The sequence below is a fragment of the Salmo salar genome, chromosome 02 (genome assembly GCF_965601325.2).
Source record: "Salmo salar chromosome 02, fSalSal1, whole genome shotgun sequence".
NCBI lineage: Eukaryota > Metazoa > Chordata > Actinopteri > Salmoniformes > Salmonidae > Salmo > Salmo salar.
The window spans coordinates 32,656,908-32,684,696 of record NC_138292.1 but is presented as its reverse complement, the minus strand read 5'-3'; the positions used below and the strand labels follow the sequence as shown (position 1 = coordinate 32,684,696).

At 42.5% G+C, this 27,789-nt stretch overlaps 1 non-coding gene and 1 pseudogene across 2 annotated transcripts; one reads left to right on the top strand and one right to left on the bottom strand.

The window, feature by feature from the left end:
- Positions 1-858: 858 nt before the first annotated feature.
- On the bottom strand, positions 859-24,612 carry LOC106580520 (serum amyloid P-component-like; annotated as a pseudogene). Its single transcript, XR_014382660.1, has 4 exons — positions 24,493-24,612; positions 14,836-14,942; positions 1,855-2,174; positions 859-1,648 (listed from the first exon to the last, which is right to left on the bottom strand). The product of XR_014382660.1 is annotated as a serum amyloid P-component-like (transcript).
- trnav-uac (transfer RNA valine (anticodon UAC)) lies at positions 20,961-21,037 on the top strand. Its single transcript has one exon. It is a non-coding gene; the product is annotated as a tRNA-Val (tRNA).
- Positions 24,613-27,789: the final 3,177 nt, after the last annotated feature.

Genomic DNA, 27,789 nt, shown 5'->3' with positions numbered 1-27,789 from the left:
CGTGGTTACACGTGGTCTGCGGTTGTGAGGCCAGTAGGACATACTGCCAAATTCTCTAAAATGTCTTGAGGCAGCTTATGGTAGAGAAATGAACTTTCAATATCTGTTAACAGCTGAGTGTTGAGTCAAAACTGCACATTTAAGAGTGGCCTTTTGTCCCCAGCATAATGTGCACCTGTGTAATGATCATGCTGTTTAATCAGCTCATTGATATGCCACACTTTTCAGGTGGATAGATTATCTTGGTAAAGGAGAAATGCTCGCTAACAGGGATGTAAACAAATGTGCCCAGTATTTGAGAGAAATACGATTTTTGTGCTTTTGGAACATTTCTGGGATTTTTTATTTCAGCACGAAACATGGGACCAACACTTTACATGTTTTGCGTTTATATGTTTCAGTATAAAGGAAATAAAACTTTACTGAAACGTGAAATGCCATACCGGTCTTTCAGTTGTGTGGACAATATACCGTACACTGTCATGCACCCGACAGCAGACAAAAAAAATTAAATTGGTTATTAAATCGGTTAAAGAAGTCTCATATCACTAATTTGTATTCCCTGTAGATTTAGTCGCAGCAAGGTTGGTTCCAGTTTGTCACATTCGCATTGCTCAACCAAAACCCCCCTAATTGATTGGTTGACAAATAGTGCTTCCCACCATGCAGGTGATGACGGCGATGTTGCTGTGAAGCAACTGCAGTGACTTGAAGGCGAATATAAAAAAACTGCATGACCTTTCATCACAAGGATTTTTTATGTTTATGCAAGTCGAAATGTAGGTACAAGTCAGTTGATTTTTATTCCGATAATGTAACACTTTGAAAGGCGGTGACAACCATCGTTGGTCACCGCCAGAGACTGAAGAGGAAGCAAAACACCCCACTTGCTGGTTTAATTGAAGTCAATTAACTAGATAGATCAGACCCAGCTGCTATCATATTAGGGTTTGTGGGAGAGCCATTCCATTAAGTAGACAGGAACTAACTCCCCCCTCTCCCTAATGGTAAACACCCTGCATGAACTCTTCATCTTTGGTCACCACCTTTTAAAGCATTTCTCATTATGGGGACAAAATTAGCTGCTTGAACACAGCCATTATCTTAGTATGGTCTCAGATGTTGAATACCAATCCTACCTGCCTAAAATTGCAGATACATATTGCTGTAGATGGTGGATAATAGGATGCCTCCAGTTAAATTTTCTGCTTTGGGCAAGAGTTAGTATATTACTCATTGACATATTGCTGGTGGATGTGTTATTCTCAGATTGCTGGTGTTCATTTTTGTCTGCTTTAGGGTGCATGACAATGTATGGTATATTGTCCACACAACTGAATTACATGTTACATGTAATGTTCAATTACAGAACATTACCCAACAGCATAACTTCATTTGACTTAATTTATTTGGTTGATTACATGTTTGATCGGTTACAGTCAGACTGCTTGTTCTCCAGCAGTACTCGGTCTGTAGTTTGGAAGTCCAGGGCCCCCCAGTTGAGAACGTTTCCAGGGGTGAAGTTTGTCTGGTTAGTGTACCTCTGGATCTCACAGAGAGACAGCATGTTGTCCCACATGTGGACATCCGTCAGCAGGCCAATGAACGACTGCTGCCAGGCGAAAAGCCAGCCTAACTTAACCTGCTCCTGGAACAGGAAAATGTGTTCAGTAATAGAATGCCTTCTTGTTCATGGGTTCTTAACTGACTTACCTAGTTAAAGGTTAAAATAAAAACTTATTTTCAGTGTTTAATGCTTTATTTCACAAGAGAATTACCGTATGTGGACAAAAGTAGCACTGTATGGGGAATAGGGTTTCATTTAAAACAGCCATGGTTTTGTACTAATCCTACCTGTCCAAGGATGATGTTTTTTCCTTTGATGGCTTCAGATTGGAGGAATTTCCTGGTGCTGGGTTTGCCGTCTAGCCACAGCTGTCCAAGGTCTGTCTCAGAGGCCCAGGTGGCGCAGATAGAGTGCCAGGTGTTGAGGGTGTAGTCCTGGCCATCCAAAGATTGCAGCGCCTTTCTTGGAACGTTGTTCGATCTCACCTGCCGCTGTCCTCTTGAAGATGACAAAAGCATCATCTATAGGTGTGGCAAGGGAGAACAGGATGTGGTTCCTTCTGAGACTTGTGAAAAACCTGGAGACACATGTAGAGGGACAGGGAAAAACACGGTGAGAAATGGTTATGGTTCATGCAGCATACAATTTGCAAAAGGTTATAACATCAATTTGTTTTAATAAGTTGAACATTAGTAAAAAAAAACTTCAGTTTGGTTTCAGTGTGTGAGATTTCTCTAGAAGTCATTAGTGTCACATGAGCTGTGTTGGTCTCTTGTGGAAAGGTCAACATTTTACCAGAGAGGTCTGCAGACAGATTGTAGTGAACAAGTTTTTCCTGATCAAAAAATCTTTAATATCACTTTTTAGTTTATGTAGTCTTAAATACATTTCACCCAACTTAGAAAAACTGCTACAAAGTGTGCACTCTAGCGAGAGCTTTAAAAATTAGCAAACAAAAGCCCCAACACTAAAAAAATACGTTTATTATTTACTGTCACATTTCATTACTGTTATCAGTGACTATATTACCACAAGCACTAGTAATAAGTTCTCCATATTGGGTAAGGATAATTGTAATTAATTTAAATTAACTTTTTATATTAGTGTCATGCACTGCAGAACAGAGAGGAGGAATGTTAGTTTGGTCGGGTATAAGTCATGGTGATTAAGGAGAGTGAGGACCAGTGTGGAGGCTGATTGGCAATGAGTAGCAGCTGGTGCATGTTGAGGTAACGGAGGAGCTAGTTGAGAGTTACGTTCAAGTCTGGTCCATAGAGTCAGTTAGAGGACCTGTCTTTGTATGTTTCAGTATGGCATCTGTGAGAACAAGGGCAGTGCCATCGAGGCCATCTCGTTTTTAGTCAATTTTCTTCTTTTGTATTTGAAAAAAGTATAAAGCTAATATTGGTGGTGGAAGCCCCCAATGGCAATGTCCATACAAAATGGGTTATATCCATGAGTCCTCTAAGTTCATTATTAGCACCATCTATTAACTTTCTGTTGCATAGCCTGCCCTGTATGCTATTAATCTTCTACTTGCCGTAGAACTGGTGCATATCTAGAATGAGTTTACCCTTCCCAAATCCTAACTTTTGAAACACTAGAGCGAAAAATGCTAAACTGACTTCAGTGCCAAGGATACACTTCATCCTGCACTTGGGGATATATCGTTTCTCTGTAGATGGATAACAGACATAGGTTCTCCCTGGATGAAGTGAATGGTTTCAAACGTTCATTTTTCCTGAAGGCATACTGTGTGTCCATCCCAAATCGGACCCTATTCCCTTTTTAGTGCACTACTTTTGACCAGGTCCCATTGGGTGTATGGGGAGGTAGTGTTCAGGGATAAAAGACTGTAGATAATTCCGACGGCCATGGAAGTGTCTAGTCTTCAGAGGTGTAAGGATAATAATTACCAGGAGTGAAACTAGGGTATTTTGTGAAGGGAAAGTAGTGCACTATATAGGGAATAGGTTGCCATCTCTATCATCCTGTTTCACTGACTGCAGAGGAAATGGACAGCTATCTTCGGGCGAGATAAAGATAGTTTTGACAAACATGGACAGAGCTTTTCTGTTTCCTGAGAGTTGCTGTGTCCGAATACCCATGCTAGCGTACTACATACTTAAGCTTCATACTAACTACTCATCGTGGCATACTATTTAGCAAGTACCGTTTAGTAAAAAGCATGCAGTATGCCACAGCCACAATGCAGAAGCGGCTCCTGACTGGCTGAGTAGGTGGGGCGGGGTCGAGTGCGGGTGGATTCAAATTCAACAGACATCCATCGCTTATAATAGCTAATTTCCAATTGGATTAATTTATCTAAACTCTGAATATAATAGGAATGTTATAGGACTACTCAGGCTGGTTTAGGCATATACTGTAGTCCATACTGTATATATATGTAGCCCATTTATCCTATTTTAAAAAACTGAAGAGAGAAACAGATAATTATGTCCAATTTCAACATATTCATTAGTGAAACCAATGTGCATGTATAAATTAAATAATATCCTAGTACACACACCAAAACTTTTAAAATGTTAAAATCAAAAGGCTAGTGCATAGACAATCTCAGACAGTTGGGTGCATGGCAAATTCAGAACCGCTGGACAGCAACATAATAAACTAAAATGAGATCAGAATGACTGCTGAGGCTTAATCCACGAGTTTTGGAAACCCTGGCCTAGCCTACAAAAGTAAAACAATCCATATGTTCAAATCAAAAGGCCTGATTAACATAACATCAGTAACGCAGCCACATCCCGAGTCCCTGGTGCAGACACATTCAGAAATAAAAGAGGGTTTGGTGTTCAGTTTAAAAGCTCTGAGGAAAGCCAAGAGATTAAGAAACACTTTTCAATGAGAAAACAGAAATCCACTTTTAGGTAAAAAAAAAAGTATATTTTCGAAGATATAGCCTATGACGCAAAAGGCTACTCATGATCATTTTAAGGAGAAAAACTTAGTCTACATTTGAACACCACCGCAGAAGCTTTGCTATTCGTCATCTTCCCAATTAACAATCCTAGGCTTGTTGTTTGGCTACTTGAGAAGAACTAGGGCCCATCACTCGCAGCACACCTCTTCCAATGCATTGTGGAAAAGTCTGCATCGAAATCTACTGGATGAAGAGCCGAAAGGAGTAACATCTTGGCATTTAAACCATATCCATTTTCAAAAATCCACATACTATAAAACCTATTTTTGCATACTGAGAATGCGTCATGCACGATTGCTAAGTTTCCCGCTATTTGTTGATTTTAAATTAGTACATATACAAACACACACACCATCTTGGTTGGGGAGCACGACGGTGCTCCCCTTGGGAATGTGAGGGTAGGGCTGGGTTAGCACTTTTGGCGCTTGTGCCACTTCATCTGGCTGTGTTGGCCGATGCGAGAGCGACACTGGTGCAGCGGTGTGGGGCGTCAGATTGCATTATCCCAGCTGCATATTGATGTCTCTGGGTGCGTCTATTGCATCTCCTTTGTAAGATGGTGTCTTCCAGGTGCTGAACCCCTCTGGCACAGGTGTACTGCCAGCACAGGAGGTTGGTAGCACCTTAATTGGGGAGGACGGTCTCGGGATAATGGCTGGAGTGGAATAAGTGGAATGTATCAAATACATCAAACACATGGTTTCCTATTTGTTTGATGCCATTCCATTCGATCTGTTTGGCCATTATTATGAGCCGTCCTCCCTTAGTCAGCCTCCACTGACTGCCAGGTGGACATGTCCAGCGCTAGGGTTTCCAGGCTGGAGGGATTTAAGTTGCAGCGCTTCAGCAGGTCCTTGCTGTGGTCTTTGAATGTTTTTTTCTGACCTCCAGCGGAGCGTTTGGCTGCATTGAATTGGCGGTAGAGAACTCAGCGGGGGAGGCGGTGATCAGGCATGCGCATCACGTGGACGAGCCAGTGAAGGTTTTGTTTAACCATGCTTCTCTCAATGCAGGAAGACTTGGTGTTGGTGAGGATCTCGGTGTTGGGTAATCTGTCCTCCCAGGTTAGCCCTAGGATGCGTTGGATTCTAGAGTGTGGATTTTGTTACCAAAGGAGCACGTAGGGGAGAGGGCAGCACGAAGGTAGATGAAATGGGGTACCACTTTGAAGGGGAACACTGGGGGATGTTGATGAGAGTTGAGCAATTATGTCTGTCTTCTGGGTATTGACTTGGAGGCTGACACAGAGGTAGGAGGAGACTAGAGTTGGGTTCAACAAAGCTTTGGTTGGCGAAAGCTCGCTGCGAACTATGAGTTTGTTGAACGTTTTTAACGTTCCATTTCTGTTGTTTCTGCTAGTATTGGCAAAACTGAAATGGATGTGGCAAGAAGAGAAGCTGTTCTTGCTGCATTTGGATCAATTGAGGAAGATTTTTTCGATTTTGGTCCCGATCCTATTGAAGCAATGCTTCTCCTACAAGCAGTTGCTATTGAAGGGATTGAAGATGAGTCCGGTAGAATACTGAGTTATGTGGAGGAGGTGATCCCGACATACAGTGACCACTTCCATGAAAATGTCTGTAGGCATTTGCTGCAACCTGTATGAGCTTGACCTGAATGTGTTGTTGAACAAATATAAATATGGTGGTGAAAACCCCAGTAGGCTACATAAAAGTTCTAAAACATCATACTAAACAAAAACCTTTTCTAATAAAAGTTGAATAGAATGGCATTGAAAATAGAGGCCTGATAGGCCCGGCAATAAAGTAGCCAACCTTAAATATATTAGGGTTGTGGGTTCGATTCCCACGGGGGGCCAGTACAATAAAAAAATGTATGAAATGTATGCATTCACTACTGTAAGTCGCTCTGGATAAGAGCGTCTGCTAAATGACTAAAATGTAAATGTAAATGTAATATTATCGATGTAGACTAGTTTGAGCGAAGTATTGTGGATCTGTGCACCTAGAGCAAAAGATAGTGGACACATGAAGATGTCTTACTCAGGCCATTTACCATAAAAAAAAAAAGGTCACCGTTCCAGTCTAATTATGGGGTGGCTCTCCCATAGACACCAATGCGATAGCAGCTGGGTCTTGTATTCTTGTACAGTATATGAAACACAAAAAACGACGGGCTTTTGTCGAGCAAGACGGCATGAGCCATCCGTAAGTTCAATGTTTACAACTTGTACATTGGTTGTAGCTAAAGTTGAACATTTGAATCACAACACCCGTGTACTGTACTGTCAGCTGGTAAATCAGCGGAGATGAAGGTACACAGATTGAGAGTGGAGCATGGCGAGTAGTCCCATAAAGACGAACTGACAATTAGTTCCACATCCTTATAATTGAAGGATTGTGATGGATTTAACCATTGCTAATGCACCACACTGACTCAGATGCAAATTGGTATTGACTGAGAGGTATAAGTCATTGGGCACCCGAGACAGAGCAAAGAAACAGGACATAAGAGACAAAGGGGGGTGGGGGCTGTAACAATGGTGAGGTGTAATTGTCAGGATAACTTAATGGCATGTCTCAGAGTAAACACTATCCACATGCACCTAAAATTGCAGATAATAGGAGGCCTTCTGTTAACATTCTGCTTTTGACAAGAGTACACAATACTGGTTGATGTGTTATTCTCATATCAGATTGCTGGTGTACATTTTTTTGGCTACAGGGTGTCAGTTTATAGAATACTGTCAGCCAGGGGCGCAACTTTGGTTTTACAAGTGAGGAGGAACATAAGTGTTTCCCATTTTTTTTGGGGCATCTAAAGTTAAGTTCCTGTATTTATACACAATCTAATATGACCCATGGCCCTTCTAGCCATCTCTATTTAAAATAAAAAGTAAGCAAAAATACCCACATTCATCAAGATAGGCAAAAGATCAATATGTTTATGTGATTGATAAGACTGAATTAGATAATTGAATTATCAATATTATGTTGCACCTTTAACCAATATAGCCTAACAAATGAACAACTATTAAAAAAAAATACAAAGACAACTTTTTTTCCCCTTATTACTTTATTTATAGATTCAGATATAACAAAAACAGTACAACCCCAACCCCTCATTCTCCCATCCAGCCACCCTACACTCCCTCCAAACCACCCAGCCACAAAAGGAATCTATACATGTAAGTTAAATAGGAAAGAAAAACATTAGAAAAAAATAACCTCAATAAAAATTATCAGCACAAATGGCCACTAGAACAGACATGACTGCTTATCAAACTACACAAGTTACACAAAGTAAAAGACAGGCTCTCCACGTATTGTATAATTGGGGACCAGGTTAAGTCAAACTTTTGTCAGGACCCATGCACAGTGTGTCTTAACCTTCTTCAGAGGCAGAGATGACATCACCTCCTTAACCCACTGCATAGAGGGTGGCTTTGCAGACTTCCAGTGAAAGAGGACAAGGCGGTGAGCTAGCAGCAAAATGATGTGTAGATACGGTCAATACTTTGTTGCCATATATCATCTGTAGCTCGCAACCTACAGTTGAAGTCAGAAGTTTACATACACTTAGGTTGGATTCATTAAAAGTCGTTTTTCAACCATTCCACAAATTTCTTGTTAACAAACTATAGTTTTGGCAAGTCGGTTAGGACATCTACTTTGTGCATGACACATTTAATTATTCCAACAATTGTTTCAGACAGATTATTTCACTGTATCACAATTCCAGTGGGTCAGATGTTTACAACCTCTAAGTTAACTGTGCCTTCAAACAGCTTGGAAAATTCCAGAAAATTATGTCATGGCTTTAGGAGCTTCTGATAGGCTAATTGACATCATTTGAGTCAATTGGAGATGTACCTGTGTTTTTCAAGGCCTACCTTCAAACTCAGTGTCTCTTTGCTTGACAGCATGGGAAAATGAAAATACATCAGGCAAGACCTCAGAAAAAAAATTATAAACCTCCACAAGTCTGGTTCATCCTTGGAGCAATTTCCAAACACCTGAAGGTACCACATTCATCTGTACAAACAATAGTACACAAGTATAAACACCATGGGACCACGCAGCCGTCATACCGCTCAGGAAGGAGACGCGTTCTGTCTCCTAGAGATGAACGTACTTTAGTGCGAAAAGAGCAAATCAATCGCAGAACAAACAGCAAAGGACCTTGTGAAGATGCTGGAGGAAACAGGTACAAAAGTATCTATATACACAGTAAAACGAGTCCTATGTCGACATAACCTGAAAGGCCGCTCAGCAAGGAAGAAGCCACTGTTCCAAAACCGCATAAAAAAAGCCAGACTACGGTTTGCAACTGAAAAGATCATACTTTTTGGAGAAATGTCCTCTGGTCTGATGAAACAAAAATAGAACTGTTTGGCCATAATGACCATCGTTATGTTTGGAGGAAAAAGGGGGATGCTTGCAAGCCGAAGAACACCATCCCAAACGTGAATCATGGGGGTGGCAGCATCATGTTGTAGGTGTGCTTTGCTACAGGAGGGACTGGTGCACTTCACAAAATACATGGCTCCACGAGGAAGGAAAATTATGTGGATATATTGAAGCAACATCAAGACATCAGTCAAGAAGTTAAAGCTTGGTCGCAAATGGGTCTTCCAAATGGACAATGACCCCAAGCATACTTCCAAAGTTGTGGCAAAATGGATTAAGGACAACAAAGTCAAGGTATTGGAGTGGCCATCACAAAGCCCTGACCTCAATCCCATAGACAATTTGTGGGCAAAACTGAAAAAGCATGTGGGAGCAAGAAGGCCTACAAACCTAACTCCGTTTCGCCAGCTCTGTCAGGAGGAATGGGCCAAAATTCACCCAACTTATTGTGGGAAGCTTGTGGAAGGCGACCCGAAACATTTGACCCAAGTTAAACAATTTAAAGGCAATGCTACCAAATACTAAGTTTATGTAAACTTCTGACCCACTGGGAATGTGATAAAAGAAATCAAAGCTTAAATAAATAATTCTCTCTACTATTATTTTGACATTTCACATTCTTAAAATAAAGTGGTGATACTAACTGATCTAAGACAGGCAATTTTTACAAAGATTAAATGTCAGGAATTGTGAAAAACCAAATTAATGTATTTGGCTAAGGTGTATGTAAACTTCAACTGTATGTCTTGCTCCCCTGCAGATTTTGTATCTGCAAAGGAAGGTGGATTAATTGCCGGCATCTAAAAGTGGGTATTGGGAATATTGTCAACCCTCAGAGTATCGTATGAGACAAATGTCTTAACAAATAGGTCACAAAAGAAGACCAGACCGTTCCTATGCCAGAACTGGAATGCCATGTCAATTTGTGATGCTGGAAAGAGATGATTAGATGTTAATGGAGAGAAGCCGCTTGCTTGTTTAAGGCTAAAGTGACTTTGGAATTGGGACCAGATTTTAAGAGAGTTCTTAACAATGAGGTTCAAAACATTGGTGCCAAGGTCCATGGGCATTGGGGAGCACAGGAGCGAGACCGGAGAAGTTGGAAGGCTTGACTGTAACTCCATGATGTTCCAAGTTGGGCCATCCTTGTTTTCAAATGTAGAAACCCAATAAACACATTTAGATATTTTTGCTGACCAGTAGTAGTGTAAAAAAATTGTCTAGGCCCGCGGGCTTAGGTCTCTCTAGATATACCTATATCATTCATGAATTGGATTTATTCCAAATTAAGTTGGAAATGTAGCTGTCCAGTTGTTTAAAAAAAACTGGGAATCATTTGGAATAAGTACAAAAACCTACAGTAGGTAGTACAGTCATCTTAACATAATTAATGGGATCCGTTAATGAAATGGGAAGAGACACCCCCTTTAGAAATCCTGCTTAGTGCGCTCCATGAGTGTTTTGAAACGTCTTAAATGAGCGTGTGATCTTTATCCCCAAAAAGACCTTAAATGAGAAATTGGCATACCCAGTTCCTTCTGCTAACTGATTAATGGGGAGGAGCACGGTTTTTGTTAGGTTTAACTTATAACCAGAGAATGTCCCAAAACATTGTAGCATGTCCAAGAGAAACAGTGGGGGAAAAAAGTATTTGATCCCCTGCTGATTTTGTACGTTTGCCCACTGACAAAGAAATGGTCGGTCTATAATTTCAATGGTAGGTTTATTTGAACAGTGAGAGACAGAATAACAACAAAAAAATAACAGAAAAACGCATGTCAAAAATGTTATAAATTGATTTGCATTTTAATGAGGGAAATAAGTATTTGACCCCCCTCTCAAATCAGAAAGATTTCAGGCTCCCAGGTGTCTTTTATACAGGTAACGAGCTGAGATTAGGAGCACACTCTTAAAGGGAGTGCTCCTGAAGCCGACAGAAGCAATCAATCAGATTCCAAACTCTCCACCATGGCCAAGACCAAAGAGCTCTCTAAGGATGTCAGGGACAAGATTGTAGACCTACACAAGGCTGGAATGGGCTACAAGACCATCGCCAAGCAGCTTGGTGAGAAGGTGACAACATATGGTGCGATTATTTGCAGATGGAAGAAACACAAAAGAACTGTCAATATCCCTCGGCTTGGGGCTCCATGCAAGATCTCACCACGTGGAGTTGCAATGATCATGAGAACAGTGAGGAATCAGCCCAGAACTACACGGGAGGATCTTGTCAATGATCTCAAGGCAGCTGGGACCATAGTCACCAAGAAAACAATTGGTAACACACTACGCCGTGAAGGACTGAAATCCTGCAGCGCCCGCAAGGTCCCCCTGCTCAAGAAAGCACATATACATGCCGGTCTGAAGTTTGCCAATGAACATCTGAATGACTCAGAGGATAACTGGTGAAAGTGTTGTGGTCAGATGAGACCAAAATGGAGCTCTTTGGCATCAACTCAACTCACCGTGTTTGGAGGAGGAGGAATGCTGCCTATGACCCCAAGAACACCATCTCCACTGTCAAACATGGAGGTGGAAACATTATGCTTTGGGGGTGTTTTTCTGCAAAGGGGACAGGACAACTTCACCGCATCAAAGGGACGATGGACAGGGCCATGTGCCGTCAAATCTTGGGTGAGAACCTCCTTCCCTCAGCCAGGGCATTAAAAATGCGTCTGATTGGGTATTCCAGTATGACAATGACCCAAAACACACAGCCAAGGCAACAAAGGAGTGGCTCAAGAAGAAGCACATTAAGGTCCTGGATTGGCCTAGCCAGTCTCCAGACCTTAATCCCATAGAAAATCTGTGGCGGGAGCTGAAGGTTCGAGTTGCCAAACGTCAGTCTCGAAACCTTAATGACTTGGAGAAGATCTGCAAAGAGGAGTGGGATAAAATCCCTCCTGAGATGTGTGCAAACCTGGTGGCCATCTACAAGAAACGTCTGACCTCTGTGATTGCCAACAAGGGTTTTGCCACCAAGTACTAAGTCATGTTTTGTAGAGGGGTCAAATACTTATTTCCCTCATTGAAATGCAAATCATTTTATAACATTTGACATGCGTTTTTCTGGATATTTTTGTTGTTATTCTGTCTCTCACTGTTCAAATAAACCTACCATTAAAATTATAGACTGATCATTTCTTTGTAAGTGGGCAAACGTACAAAATCAGCAGGGGATCAAATACTTTTTCCCCCCACTGTAGGGTATAGACTGCACAGGGTTAGCGATGTATAAAATAAGATTGTCTGCATGTATGTAAGGACACCTTTGAGTTATGTTGCTCCTTAATCCTCTCCTCTGCCCGCAGGGCGATAGCAAGAGGCTCAATAGCCATATCAAATAGGAAAGAGGGTAGACAGCAACACTGGCTACCCCCCCCCTCTGGAGAGGGAAGTAGCTGAAGGTAACAATGTTGGTGCGAACAGAAGACACTGGGGACGAGTAGAAAATCTTAATCCATGAAAGGAATGACGGGCCAAATCTTTCTAGTACTGTAAATAGATATTCCCAGTCAACCCGGTCGAAAGCCGTTTCAGTGTCAAGAGAGATGACAACCTCTGGCTGTAGAGTTGAGTGGGCAGAATAAAGAACATTAAATAGCCAGCACATATTATAGAAAGATTGCCTACCTGAGATAAATCCAGTTTGGTCAGAGTTAATTATATTTGGCATCACTGTCTCCAAACGGCGTGAGAGGACGTTTGTGAGAATTTTATAATCGCAGTACAAAAGGCTTATAGGGCGGTATGAGCCACAGTCTATGGGTTTCTTGTCTTTTTTAAGCAAAATCGAAATAGTCGCCTGGGTAAGTGTCTGTGGCAGTTTCTGACTAGAAAGGATTTCATTGTACATTGAGCTGAGGATAGGGGATAATTTAGAGGAGAATGCTTAATAAAATTCAATAGGAAAGCCATCAGGCCCAGGGGCTTTACGGCTCTGCATGGACTGGATTGCCAGAGTAGCTTCATCATCACTTATTGAGGCATCCATGTTGGTTTGTTCATCTGAATTGAGACAGTGGATGTCCAGATTGTCTAGAAATGCATGCATAGGAGAGCAGAATAGAATTGCTTAAATTGATTGTTGATTTCTTTGGGATTGGTAGAAGTTAAATCAGCTGCAACACAGATTTCAGGTATGGTGCTGCTAGCAGCGGATTGTTGAAGCTGGTAAGAACTTTCTCTCCGTGTTCATAGAATTTTTGCCTTGACTTAAACAGAAGCTGCTCCGTTTGTTTAGTGGAAAGATTGTCAAATTCCGATTGGTGTAGCATTGTCTTTGTAGAGTTCAGGAGTCGGAGAAGAGGCTTATCTGTTGTCCACATCTAGAATGAGTTGAGATAGCTCCGATAAGCATTTGGTGCGCTATTTGTTGTCATACGCTGTGTACGAAATAATTTGGCCCCTTAGATATGCTTTTAACGACTCCCACACAGTAGAGAGAGACACGTCAGTGGTGTAGTTGATCTGTAAAAAGACATCAATGTGAGTTGATATGTTTTTTTTAAGGCACTACAGGATAGTAGTAGTGGGTGAAGTCACCATGCCCGTTGTGACACTACTGTCCGGAAAGCGGTTATCTAGCTGGACAGTGCTATGGTCTGAGATAATAATGCTGTGATATTGGCTATTAGTTACAAAAGGAAGAGTTCTATTGTCCAGCAGGAAAAAGTCAATCCTAGAGTATGAGCGGTGGACTGGAGAAAAAAAAGGAGTACTGTTTAGTAGTGTGATTGCTCCTCCATGGATCAGACAACTTTTAGGATTCTAGAAATGAGTTGATTACTGCATCTGATTTTGAAATGACAATGTTGGGCTTCAGTCTGGATCTGTCTAGACTTGGATGCAATACACAATCAAAATCTCCACCCAATAGCAAATGATGAGAGTTAAGGTCGGGAAGTGTTGCAATGAGGTCAGTGAAAAATTGAGCGTCATCACTTTTAGGACTATAGAGGTCAGCCAGAATAACCTGTGTGCTAAACATAGGCCCATTATCAGCAACCAGCAACCATCACTCCTGTGTTCCAATGGCACGTTGTGTTAGCTAATCCAAGCTTATCATTTTAAAAGGCTAATTGATCATTAGAAAACCCTTTTGCAATTATGTTAGCACAGCTGAAAACTGTTCTGATTAAAGAAGCAATAAAACTGGCCTTCTTCAGACTAGTTGTGTATCTGGAGCATCAGCATTTGTGGGTTCAATTACAGGCTCAAAATGGCCAGAAACAAAGAACTTTCTCCTGAAACGCATCAGTCTATTCTTGTTCTGAAAAATGAAGGCTATTTCATGTGAGAAATTGCTAAGAAACTGAAGATCTCGTACAACGCTGTGTACTACTCCCTTCACAGATCGGCGCAAACTGGCTCTAACCAGAATAGAAAGAGTGGGAGGCCAAGTTGCACAACTGAGCAAGAGGACAAGTACATTAGAGTGTCTAGTTTGAGAAACAGACGCCTCACAAGTCCTCAACTGGCAGCTTCATTAAATAGTACCCGCAAAACACCAGTATCAACGTCAACAGTGAAGAGGCTACTCTGGGATGCTGGCCTTCTGAAACCAGCCTACTTGACCACTCTGAGGCATTTGCATGGTCATAAAGCACACTAGTACCATGTTTCGAATCACAGTGCAATGATAGAGGGAAACATTAAAAAAAAAATGTAATTTAAGAATGTGGGTGGGGTCATGTTCCCGTCATCCCCAGTGAAAGTTGCACCCGATATCAGCACAACTGATATAAGCCATCCTGAAAGTAGTTGTGGCATTTCGATTAAGATTTGCAGAATGTTACCTGAAAGCATGATAGAAACTTCATTTGGTTGAGTAAACGTTTTCATGGTTACAGTCTGACTTCTTGTTCTCTAGCAGTATTCAATCTGTAGTCAGAAAGTCCAGGGCCCCCCAGTTGAGAACGTTTCCAGGGGTGAAGTTTGTCTGGTTAGTGTACCTCTGGATCTCACAGGGAGACAGCATGTTGTCCCACATGTGGACATCCGTCAGCAGGCCAATGAACGACTGCTGCCGGGTGAAAAGCCTGCCAAACGTATCCTGCTCCTGAAACAGCAACATGTGTTCAGTAATAGAATGCTCTTGTTCTGTTCAGTGTTGAATGCTTTATTTCACTAGAGCTCTACCGTATGTGGCCAAGAGTAACACTATGGGGAATAGGGTTTCATTTAAAACAGCCATGTTTTGTACTAATCGTACCTGTCCAAGGATGATGTTTTTTCTTCGATGGCTTCAGATTGGAGGAATGTCCTGGTGCTTGGTTTTCCGTGCAGTAACAGCTGTCCAAGCCCTCTGAGGCCAAAGTGGAGCAGATACAATGCCATGTGTTGAGGGTGTAGTCCTGGCCATCAAAGACTGCTGCGCCGTTCTTGGAACGTTGTTCGATCTCACCTGCCAACATCCTCTTAAAGATGACAAAAGTACCTGTATAGACCTATAGAGAAACGGTTAAGCATGGTGAGAAATGGTTAAGGGTCAGTCATGGATACCACCATACAAGTAGAAAAAATACTTAACTATACCATCCATTTGTTTTAATAAGTTAGTCAATAAAAATAAAAACTGTTCAGTTTCAGTGTGAGAGATGTCAGTGTTTACTGGAGACAAACGGTGATGGCAGTGAATTTCTATAGGTCAGTCTCACATGAGCTGTGTTGGTCTCTTGTGGAAAGGTCAACATTTTACCTGAGATATATGTAGAGATAGAGAACAAATTTTTCCTGATCAAAACATCTTTCTTAATTACACCTTTAGTCTGTGGTCTTAATTTAGCTTTTACATTTCACCCAACTTAAAAAAAAAACTGGTGCAAAATGCAGTCTAGCAAAAGTTAAGTGAGTGTACAAAAATCCCCGAAATACATTTGACTATAATAGAATTTCATTACCATCATCACACTAACTAACTTGTAATCACCACAAGTACTGGTATGAATTGCTCCATTGGCAAAGATAAACATATCCTTTTTTTCTCTTCTTAATCAATTAACCTTTTCTATTTCAATGTCATGTAACACAAAATGCACTGCAGAACAGAGAGGAGGAATGTTAGCTTGGTCAGATATAGGTGTGGAGGCTGATTGATAATGAGTTGTAGCTGGTGCATGTTGAGGTAATAGAGGAGCTGCGTTCAAGGCAGCTATAGTAGTTGAACGAGTTACATTCAAGTCTGGTCTGTAGAGTTAGTTAGAGGACCCATCTTTGTATGTTTCAGTATGGTGTCTGTGAGAACAAGGGCAGTGCCATTGAGGCCATCTCCATTTTAAAGAAGTACATTTTCTTCTTCTTTTGTATTTGAATATTGGTGGTGGAAGCCCCCAATGGCAATGTCCATACAAAGGGCATCCATGTTATATCCATGATGAGTCCTCTAAGTTCATTATTAACTCCATCAATTACTTTTTTCTGTTGCATAGCCTGCCCTGTATGCTATTAATCTTCTACTTGCAGTAGAACCGGTGAATATCTAGGATGTGTTTACCCTTCCCAAATCCTAACTTTTGAAACACTAGGGTGAAAAATGCTAAACTGACTTCAGTGCCTAGGATACACTTCATCCTGCACTTGGGGATATATCGTTTCCTGTTAGGCAACATCCCTGTAGATGGATAACAGACACAGGTTCTCCCTGGATGAAGTGAATGGTTTCAAACGTTCATTTGTCCTGAAGGCATACTGTGTGTCCATCCCAAATCGAACCCTATTCCATTTTTAATGCACTACTTTTGACCAGGGTGTGTTGGGGGGGTAGTGTTCAGAGTTAAAAGACTGTAGTTCTTCCGACTGCCATGGAAGTGTCTAGTCTTCAGAGATGTAAGGATAATAAATATTAGGAGCGAAACTAGGGTATTTGATGCAGTGAAAGTAGTGCACTATATAGGGAATAGGCTGTCATTTGGTAAACACTCTGTATCTGTCTCTCATCCTGTTTCACTAACTGCAGAGGAAATGGACAGCTATCCTCGAGTAAGGTAGATAGTCTTGACAAACATGGACAGAGCTTTTCTGTTTCCTGAGAGTTGCCGTGTCCGAATACCCATACTAGCATACTACATACTTAAACTGCTAAATAAACTCAGCAAAAAAAGAAACATCCCTTTTTCAGGACCCTGTCTTTCAAAGACAATTCGTAAAAATCCAAATAACAGATCTTCATTGTAAAGGGTTTAATCATTATTGTTCAATGAAACATAAACAGTTAATGAACACGCACCTCTGGAACGGTCGTTAAGACACGAACAGCTTACAGACGGTAGGCAATTAAGGTCACAGTTATGAAAACTTAGGACACTAAAGAGGCCTTTCTACTGACTCTAAAAACACCAACAGAAAGATGCCCAGGGTCCCTGCTCATCTGCGTGAACGTGCCTTAAGCATGCTGCAAGGAGGCTTGAGGACTGCAGATGTGGCCAGGGCAGTAAATTGCAATGTCCATACTGTGAGACACCTAAGACAGCGCTACAGGGAGACAGGACGGACAGCTGATCGTCCTCGCAGTGGCAGACCACGTGTAACAACACCTGCACAGGATCGGTACATCCGAACATCACACCTGTGGGACAGGTACAGGATGGCAACAACAACTGCCCGAGTTACACCAGGAATGCACAATCCCTCCATCAGTGCCCAGACTGTCCGCAATAGGCTGAGAGAGGCGGACTGAAGGCTTGTAGGCCTGTTGTAAGGCAGGTCCTCACCAGACATCACCGACAACAACGTCACCTATGGGCACAAACCCATTGTCACTGGACCAGACAGGACTGGCAAAAAGTGTTCTTCACTGACGAGTCGCGGTTTTGTCTCACCAGGGATGATGGTCGGATTCGCATTTATCGTTGAAGGAATGAGGCCTATTACACCGAGGCCTGTACTCTGGAGCGGGATCGATTTGGAGGTGGAGGGTCCGTCATGGTCTAGGGCGGTGTGTCACAGCATCGTCGGACTGAGGTTGTTGTCATTGCAGGCAATCTCAACGCTGTGCGTTACAGGGAAGACATCCTCCTCCCTCATGTGGTACCCTTCCTGCAGGCTCATCCTGACATGACCCTCCAGCATGACAATGCCACCAGCCATACTGCTCGTTCTGTGCGTGATTTCCTGCAAGACAGGAATGTCAGTGTTCTGCCATGGCCAGCGAAGAGCCCGGATCTCAATCCCATTGAGCACGTCTGGGACCTGTTGGATCGGAGGGTGAGAGCTAGGGCCATTCCCCCCCAGAAATGTCCGGGACATTGCAGGTGCCTTGGTGGAAAAGTGGGGTAACATCTCACAGCAAGAACTGGCAAATCTGTTGCAGTCCATGAGGAGGAGATGCACTGCAGTACTTAATGCAGCTGGTGGCCACACCAGATACTGACTGTTACTTTTGACCCCCCCCCTTTGTTCAGGGACACATTATTCAATTTATGTTAGTCACATGTATGTGGAACTTGTTCAGTTTATGTCTCAGTTGTTGAACCTTGTTATGTTCATACAAATACTTACACATGTTACGTTTGCTGAGAATAAACGCAGTTGACAGTGAGAGGACATTTCTTTTTTTGCTGAGTTCATGTACTCATCTTCGTGTACTATTTAACAAGTACCGTTTAGTAAAAATATTATGCCACAGCCGCAACAAAGCAGTAGCGGCTCCTGACTGGCTGAGTAGGTGGGGCGGGGTCGAGTGCGGGTTGATTTTTCCAAATTCAACAGACATCCATCCCTGATAATAGCTCATTTCCAATTGGATTAATTTATCTAAACTCTGAATACAATAGGAATGGAGTTATAGGACTACTCAGGCTGGTTTAGGCATATACTGTAGTCCATATTGTATATATATGTAGCCCATTTATCCTATTTAAAAAAACTGAAGAGAGAAACAGATAATTATGTCCAATTTCAACATATTCATTAGTGAAACCAATGTGCATGTATAAATTAAATAATATCCTAGTACACACACCAAATCTTTTCAAATGTTAAAATCAAAAGGCTAGTGCATAGACAATCTTGGACAGTTGGGTGCATGGCAAATTCAGAACCGCTGGACAGCAACATAATAAACTAAAACTCTGGGAATGAGATCAGAATGACTGCTGAGGCTTAATCCACGAGTTTTGGAAACCCTGGCCTAGCCTACAAAAATAAAGCAATCCATATGTTCAAATCAAAAGGCCTGATTAACATAACATCAGTAACGCAGCCACATCCCGAGTCCCTGGTGCAGACACATTCAGAAATAAAAGAGGTTTGGTGTTCAGTTTAAAAGCTCTGAGGAAAGCCAAGAGAACAAGACACACTTTTCAATGAGAAAAAAACCCACTTCTATTTTCAAAGATCTGGTCTACGTCGCAAAAGGCTACTCGTGATCATTTTAAAGAGAAAAAAAATGACTTAGCCTACATTTAAACACCACCGCAGAAGCTTTGCTATTCATCATCTTCCCAATTATGTAGCCTAGCTTTGTTGTTTGGCTTCTTGAAGAGAACTAGGGCCTATCATTCGCAGCCCACCTCTTCCAATGCAATGTGGAAAAGTGTCCATCAAATTCTTCTAGATGAAGAGCCGAAATGAGTATAACATCCTTGCATTTAAACCACACTTGATTTTCAAAAATCCACACACGATAAAACATATTTTTGCATACTGAGAATACGTCATGCGTGATTGTGTAGTTTCCTACTATTCGTTGATTTTTAAATTAGTATGACACACACGCACATAAACAAACACACAAACACATGTCTACACACACACACACACCATCTTGGTTGTCCATCGAAGACCATGATGATGGTGCTCCTCTTGGGGACGCTGGGGTAGGGGTGGGTTATATCTTTTGGTGCTTGTGTCACTTCATCTGGTTGTGGAGTCGGATTGCATTATCCCAGCTGCGTATTGTGGTGCGTCTCTTGCATCTCATTTGTAAGATGGTGTCTTCTAGGTGCTGAATCCCTCTGGCACAGGTATACTGCTAGGTGCACCTGACCAGTGCTAAGGTTTCCAGGCTGGAGGGATTTAGTCAAAGTTTTTTTTCTGACCTCCAGCGGAGCGTTTGGCTGCATCGAGTTGGAGGTAGAGAACTCAGCGGAGGAGGCGGTGATCAGGCATGCGCATCAAGTGGCCGAGCCAGTAAAGGTTTCGTTTAACCATGCTTACCTCAATGCAGGAAGACTTGGTGTTGGCGAGGATCTCGGTGTTGGGTAATCTGTCCTCCCAGGTTAGCCCTAGGATGTGCTGGATTCTAAATAGAGTGTGGATTTTGTTGCCAAAGGAGCACATAGGGGAGAGGGCAGCACGAAGGTAGATGAAATGGGGTACCACTTTGAAGGGCACACTGGGGGATGTACTGTAGATGAGTCAAGCAATTATTTCTGTTTTCTGCGTATTGACTTGGAAGCCGACAGAGAGGTAGGAGGAGACCAGAAGTGTGTTCAACAAGGATTTGGTTTGTGAATGCTCGCTGCGAACTATGAGTTTGTTTTGAACAGAGTATGTTGAACGTTTTCAACGTTCCATTTCTGTTAGTTCTTGGCAAAACTGAAATGGATGTAGCAAGAAGAGCAGCTGTTCTTGCTGGAGCAATTGTGTAATATTTTTTTTTGATTTTGTTCCTGATCCTATTGAAGCACTGTTTCCCCTACTAGCAGTTGCTATATATGGGATTGAAGATGAGTCTGGTAGAATACTGAATTATGTGGAGGAGGTGATCCCTTCATACAGTGACCACTCCTTTCAGATGGGTCAGGAGGCCTTCCAGGTAATTTGCACCACATTTGCATATTATATTTTGCATTAGATGTATTATTTATGATATGTGCATACTCCTCTTTAAAAATGTCTGAAGGCTGTCTGATTTCCTGAATAAAATAAAATCAATCATAATACAAACAAGCCCAGCCTCATTGCAAGGTCGCAGTTGTAAATGAGAACTTGTTCTCAACTGGCCTACCTGGTTAAATAAAGGTGAAATAAAAAAAATTAAAAAGATGATCTAGCTAGCCAACCACAGCTTTGCAGTCTTCATTTGCGTTGTGTTTGGTCAGTAGAATTGCCTCTTATGCAACTAAATTAAAACACGGGTCTCGTGTGGCTCAGTTGGTAGAGCATGGTGTTTACAACGCCAGGGTTGTGGGTTCGATTCCCACAGGGGGACCAGTACGGGGAAAAAAAAATATGTATGAAATGTATGCACTCACTACTGTAAGTCACTCTGGTTAAGAGTGTCTGCTAAATGACTAAAATGTAAAAATGAATAATAAAAAAATATATATCTCTATATACATCAAAACATATGCAAATACATGATGTTTCAGAGTCCAGATTTAAAAAGTAGTGATTTACCATTAATTAATTTAGTAACACCATCCTCATAAATTACAGCCTACTATTTAAGATACTATAAACCTTTGTAAACTGACTATCAATAGGCTACTGCTGCCATCTACTGGCAGATTTTGCATAGCAATTGGGCAGTAAATCAACACCAATGAATAACAGATTACTCAAGATTGTTAAGTGTTCTCAGCTGAAGGACAGAGCTAACAGATTCTTATTTTGATTTGTTCCAGATACTGTGTGAAGACCTGGCTCCTCTGGTGTCTCATAGAGGTGGACCCATTGAACTCTAGGTAGTGTGCTACAGCCAGCTCATTTTTACAAACATCTACACAGGGAATGCTGGTTCTGTGCACGATGTCAGAGTGTAAAGGACCAGCGACCTCAAGGCCCACCTGGAGACCAACCCAATTCCATCTGCTCTGGGATTCTGCATACTCCCTGAGTGTGGATTTAATTGTCCCATTGAGAAACAACGGCCACCTTGAAGATGAACGAAAGCATTTCAACCAGGTTCACAGTTCAACACCTGGACACACTGAGAGGGCGCTTGGGATACCCAAGTGGAGGAGACTGCTACACTTGGGCATGTGCCTTCTAAACAAAGTACCATGGGATTGCCAGTGCATGTGTTCTCCAGAACTTGGTCCTGATCCATGAAGGGATAATGGAGGAAATACCAGTGGAGGCCCCCATTGACCCTGCCCCTGACCCCCAAAGGGCAGCTGTTCTACAATCACACACACACATTAATACCCAACCACACATGTATTTATGCGTTTGTGTTATTTAAGTTTCCATTTGAATAAAACATGTTCCAAAACAATTAGTTACTAACAATTTCAATTAAACATACGAACAAGGAAAATCTCAGGATAATTCATTATTAGTGTACAATTAAACAATAAATAAATAAATAGATTTAGGCTACTGTTCTTTGAAATTCTGGATTGCAGCGGTAAACTGTTTAAGAATATTGTTCTTCTCATTCTGTGCTTGAACTGTCTGTTTCTGAAGTGTGATGATATTGTCCAGTTTTGCCTCGAGCATCTCCTTTGGTCTTCTTTTTGGGTTGAGAATGGGGAGTGGTGTTGGCATGAGAGTTATAAGGTGCTGTAGCAGAGGGAGAGGATGAGAGTGCATCAGTGTTACTGTAGCGTGCTGTGTGTGGGGTGTCTGCGGAGGTGCTGGGTTGAGTGACAGTGTAATTAGTATTGTGTGCTGTATGTTGTGTGTGTACTGATGTTGGGGTTGGTGTGGGATGGGGGTGTTGTGGGTGACAGTATGAGTTTTGTGTGTGTGGGAAAATATGATTTAATGACTGCTGGGATAACCAGAGACGACCTCCTCCATGATGGAGTAGAACTCCCACTTCCTTCTCCCCTGCCCAGTCTTCTGATGACCATCAATGATGGCCTTGTACCTGTGACATACAATTTGGCATCCTGAATGAACATTAACAATAGTTACATGACACTAAGCAGCAGCTCCTGCTCTCTCTCTTTCCATGTGTGTGTAAGTCATTGAAATAGTGAGTGAACAAGGGAAGCAATTGGAAAGAAAGAGGACAAAGGAAAAGAAAGAGGAGAAAGTCAAAGAGAGGTTGATACATAGCAACACACACCTGTGCTTCAGACTCCTCCACTTCGCATCGCATGTCTCCCAGGTCACAGTATAACTTTTCTCTTGCACCATTTGAGCTACAATTTCCCAGGCCTCTCTCTTTTTGAACACAGGGCTCTCAAATTTGTCTCCATGTATCGATAGCAGCATTACAGATGAGTAGGTCCATTTAAATCCTGAAATACAACAAAATAAATTACATTTGATAACAGTTTGCCTAGCTAACATTACACAGCTAAGCTATCTAGCTAGCTAGTGAGACGCGGTCGCTTATGTTCTAGTTAGCTAACGTAGCTATCTAGTTTCTCTGCTAAATACAAAAAAAGTAAATTGAGCATCACAATACAATGTATCATAACTAACAACATTCAACATTTGCTAGTGTTTAATTACAAGTTAATTGACAAATAGTGCCTTTACTCACCATTAGCGCTTCCACTGTACTCCATCTTCAAAATGTTCATTTGCCACACACAACCTTTTCAAACTGTTAGCTAATGTTGGCAACAGAGTTTTTTACAAATATTTTATTTAGTGTTTGCGAAAGTTCGTAAACGTTTTCCCTTGTTGAATGCACCTCAAGTTGAGGGCATGTTGCATGGATTCTGCAGTGTGAGCCAGGAGTCTGTATATTGCTGTTCAAAGATCTGTTGGGTAAGGGTTCTGGTTTTTGTGTGGGCTTGGAGGTGTCTTACTTAGGTTGAAAAGTTTCAAGCCAGATGGTACTGTAGCTGGATTCTGTCGATTGAGCTGAGGGAGTTGTTTGACAGGTGTTTGACGGCAACAAGGAGCATGTTGAATAGGACTGCAGCCAGGACACATCCTTGCTTGACCCATACCCCCATACTGAAGGGCTCTGATTGAAGCCCACTAAGCACCACTCTGGCAAGCATTCCTTCATGGAACTGTTTTTATCAGGCATCAAGGTAAGACCCAAGTGCAGACTGTGTGAAGTAGCAATGTTTATTGTAACCACAGGGACAGGCAAACGACAGGTCAAGGTTGGCAGGGGTCGATAATCCAGAACAGAGGCCAAGATACAGGACGGCAGGCAGGCTTAGGTCAGGCAGAGGTTGGTAATCCAGAGGTGGAGCAAAGGTACAGGACGGCAGGCAGGCTCAGGGTCAGAGACAGGCAGTGGTCAGGTACAGGGTCAGGACAAGCAAAGGTCAAAAACCAGGAGGACGAGAAAAAGAGAGACAAGGGAAAAACAGGAGCTGAGATAAAACGCTGGTAGGGCTTGAACAAACAAGAGAACTGGCAACAGACAGACAGAAAACACAGGGATAACTACACAGGGGATAATGGGGAAGATGGGCGACACCTGGAGGGGGGTGGAGACAAGCACAAGGACAGGTGAAACAGATCAGGGTGTGACAGTTTTAGGATGCTCAGAAACTTGGGTGGCACCCCAAGTTTGGTGAGCTGCTGCCTGAGTATCTCACGGTTGATGGTGTCGAATGCTATTGCCGCAAGCCACTTTGTCACCCTTCGTCTTGTAGATAACTACAACATTTGCATCCTTCCAGTCCTGTGGGATGGTTTTGGACAGCCAGATAGACTTGATGAGAAGATGCAAGGAGGAGGTATCTCCCATGCTTCAGGATCGCAGCTGGGATGCCATCGGGTCCAGAACTTGTTGTTTTTCAGACCTTAGAGAACTTTGGTGGGATGTGTAGTCTCTGAATTGGTGGGATGTCTGGGAGTTTGTCGAGGTTGAGCAGGTCTGTGGGGTTGGTGTGGTTGAGGAAGTTATCGAAGTGCTCCGCCATCTCTCTAAGATCCTTTGGTGGTCTTTGAAAAGCGTGTTGCCCTTGGCAGACCTGACAAGGGTTATGGGGTGTTGGGTGTTTTTTGCATCCGCGAGGCTTTGGATCTCATCTGCCTTTTGGTCCCACCAGTTGTCCTCAATGGCACAGAGAGTACGCTGGGTCTCTGCTTAAGCCTGGGAGAGGGAGAATTGGAGAGTGGTGGAGTCTGGGTTGGACAGGAGGGCTTGGTGATGTTTTTTGGTGTACCCGACTGATTCAGAAGCTGCCTTGAGAATGGCTGTGCGCAGCTCAGTCTATATGGTGTTGGGGGAGTGGTTGGGGGGAGTTTGTTAGAGAAAAGACGACGAAAGTTGTTAGAGATTGCAGGGTTTTTGAGGGCATTACAGTTGAGTCTCTTATTTGGGGCTTTCCTTGGATGGCGTGGACAGATCTTAATGCGGAGCTTGAATTTGATAATACGGTGATCAGTCCAGTATTCCGCCCCACATATGGCTCGGATCACTAGCAACTCCTTTTCGTTGCACTAACGGACGATGATGTAATCTAGGATATGCCAGTGTATGAAGCAAGGGTGTTGCCAAGGGGTCTTGTATTTGTCCTTCAACTGGAACATGGTGTTGGTGATCACTAGGTGGTGTTCGGAGCATAGGGAGAGTAGCCTCAGCCCGTTGCTGTTCAGCTTTTGTCTTTGATTATTATTTGTGTACTTATTTGACATTTATTTGACATTTTAACACACACATTTCGCTGCACCCGTTAACATCTTCTAAACTGTGTATGTGACCAATACACTTTGATTGACTTAGTACACATTCCCAGATCTGGTGTTCGGAACCCACCCTGGCATTGACGTCTCCTATGAGGAGTAGCTTGTCTGTGTGTGGTGTGTTTTGAATGGCAGTGTTGAGAGCTTTATAAAGGGCCTTCTTTGCTTCATTGTCTGTGTCCAGTGCCAACAGGGGATTCAGTGATGCGCTGGAGGAGTGAGGTTTTTCACAGCAAAAACCACTCCATGGAAGCATTGAACGCTTTCCAGAACACCAATTTCTGTGAGTGTCTTCTCCATGTGAGCAGCTTTCACTGAGCGCTGCGATGTCGATGTTGTACTTCCTGAGTTCAAATTCAGAGATTCAGTGTTTAATAGTCACATCTACAGGGTTGCAGGTGTGATTGCAGGGTACATTGAAAATCTTAGGCTTCGAGTTCCAACGTGCAGGACTAAGTGAAATAAAATAACGAAAATAGTAATAAAAAACAACACTAGAAATCGAAATAGCACTATATACACAATAATAATTGTGGCAGTGAGGAATAAATAAATATCCATTGGGGTGGAGGCAGAGTAAAGACTGTTGAGCGGGTGGGGTGGAATGACCATAGAGGGAGCAGCAGCATGACCATTGAGTGAAATAAAAACAAGAAACATTTTAATATATATTTTTTTTAAGTAATAATCTACATACTAACAACTGCAACATGGGTGGAATGTCCATATGGGAAGCAGCAGGTAAGGTAAGTGAGATTTGAGGGTGTGGGGGGGAGTAGCGGGGGGGATGTCCATAAGGGGAGTAGCATGGGGAGGGGGGAGCAGGTAGCTGACTAGTGGTGGCTATTCAGCAGCCTGATGGTAGAAACTATTGGCCAGTCTTTCAGTTTTTGCCATGATGCTACCGTACTGCCCACATCTGAGTGTTTGAAGCGGGGAGAACAGGGCATGGCTTGGGTGGCTGGGGTGCCAGATGATCATCTTGGCATTCCTGCGACACCTGGTGTTGTAGGTGTCCTGTAGGGCAGGCAGTGTGCGCTCAATGGTGCGTTCGGCTGCACGTATCACCCACTGAAGAACCTTGCGGTCCGTGGCGGTGGAGTTGCTGTGCCAGGCTGTGATGCAGCCCGACAGTATGCTCTTGATGGTGCTCCTAAGGTCGTTGTGTTCATGGGCCACGAGGGCTGGCCTTCTGTGCAGATGGGGGAGGGGTTGGAGCAAAAAGCCTGCGCAGGGAGTAGATTAAGGGGAGGGTATGGGTACGCAGTCCCTACACCCACTATCTTCACTCCAGCCAGGCAGACTACTGTAAAACATATTACAGCATCCCTCTGCTGATGTAGAATTTCCTGCCACAATGAATTATTTTAAACACAAAATGACTGTGGAATGAATTCACATCAAGCCAAATACTGACACAGAACATGAATAACTGCAGTTTAATCAATTAAATAGGCAGACAACATAGTTAAGGATTTGATAAGAAAATTATGAGGGATGAATGTTCTCTAAACTTTTTGTGTAGTATTAGAATCCTCAGTGGTGTTTCTGTATCAACATCAGGGAATACATGTGAGTATTGGGATAAATGAGCTGTGGTTGTTGTTTTTCTACTGTTAAACCTTCCTAACAGAGGATTAGTTATAGCTATGGTTATAGCTATGGTTTACATGGCTTCTTCTCAGATAAGAATGTTTGGCAACAATGGTCTCAGATGTTGAAAACCAATCCTATCCACATACACGCACACACACCCACACACACACACACCACACACACACACACACACACACACACACACACACACACACACACACACACACACACACACACACACACACACACACACACACACGTTATCTGAGATTGTAGATAGTGTGTAAATAACGTTGTTAGATGCTGGTTAATAGGATGCCTCCTGTGAAACATTCTGCTTTGGGCAACAGTTTTCACTCTCATATTATTATATCGCGTGTGTGTGTGTTATTCTCATATTATCAGATTGCTGGTGTTAATTCAGGATAGTTATTTTTTGCTGCAGGGTGCAGCAGGGGTGTGTGTGTGTGTGTGTGTGTGTGTGTGTGTGTGTGTGTGTGTGTGTGTGTGTGTGTGTGTGTGTGTGTGTGTGTGTGTGTGTGTGTGTGTGTGTGTGTGTGTGTGTGTGTGCGTGTATGTGTTATTCTCATATTATCAGGTTGCTGGTGTTAATTTTAGATTGTTATTTTTTGCTGCAGGGTGCTTCAGGTTGTGTGTGTGTGTGTAGTGCATGGGTGAACGATGATCTACAAAATTAAATATCAGTGTATATCTTCAGGATGGTATTAAGTTGTAACGACACTAGTAACATTGTGAAACACACTGGCTTACATCCTGCTTTTGCACTAATGTTTAATTTCACACCGAAGAGCAGC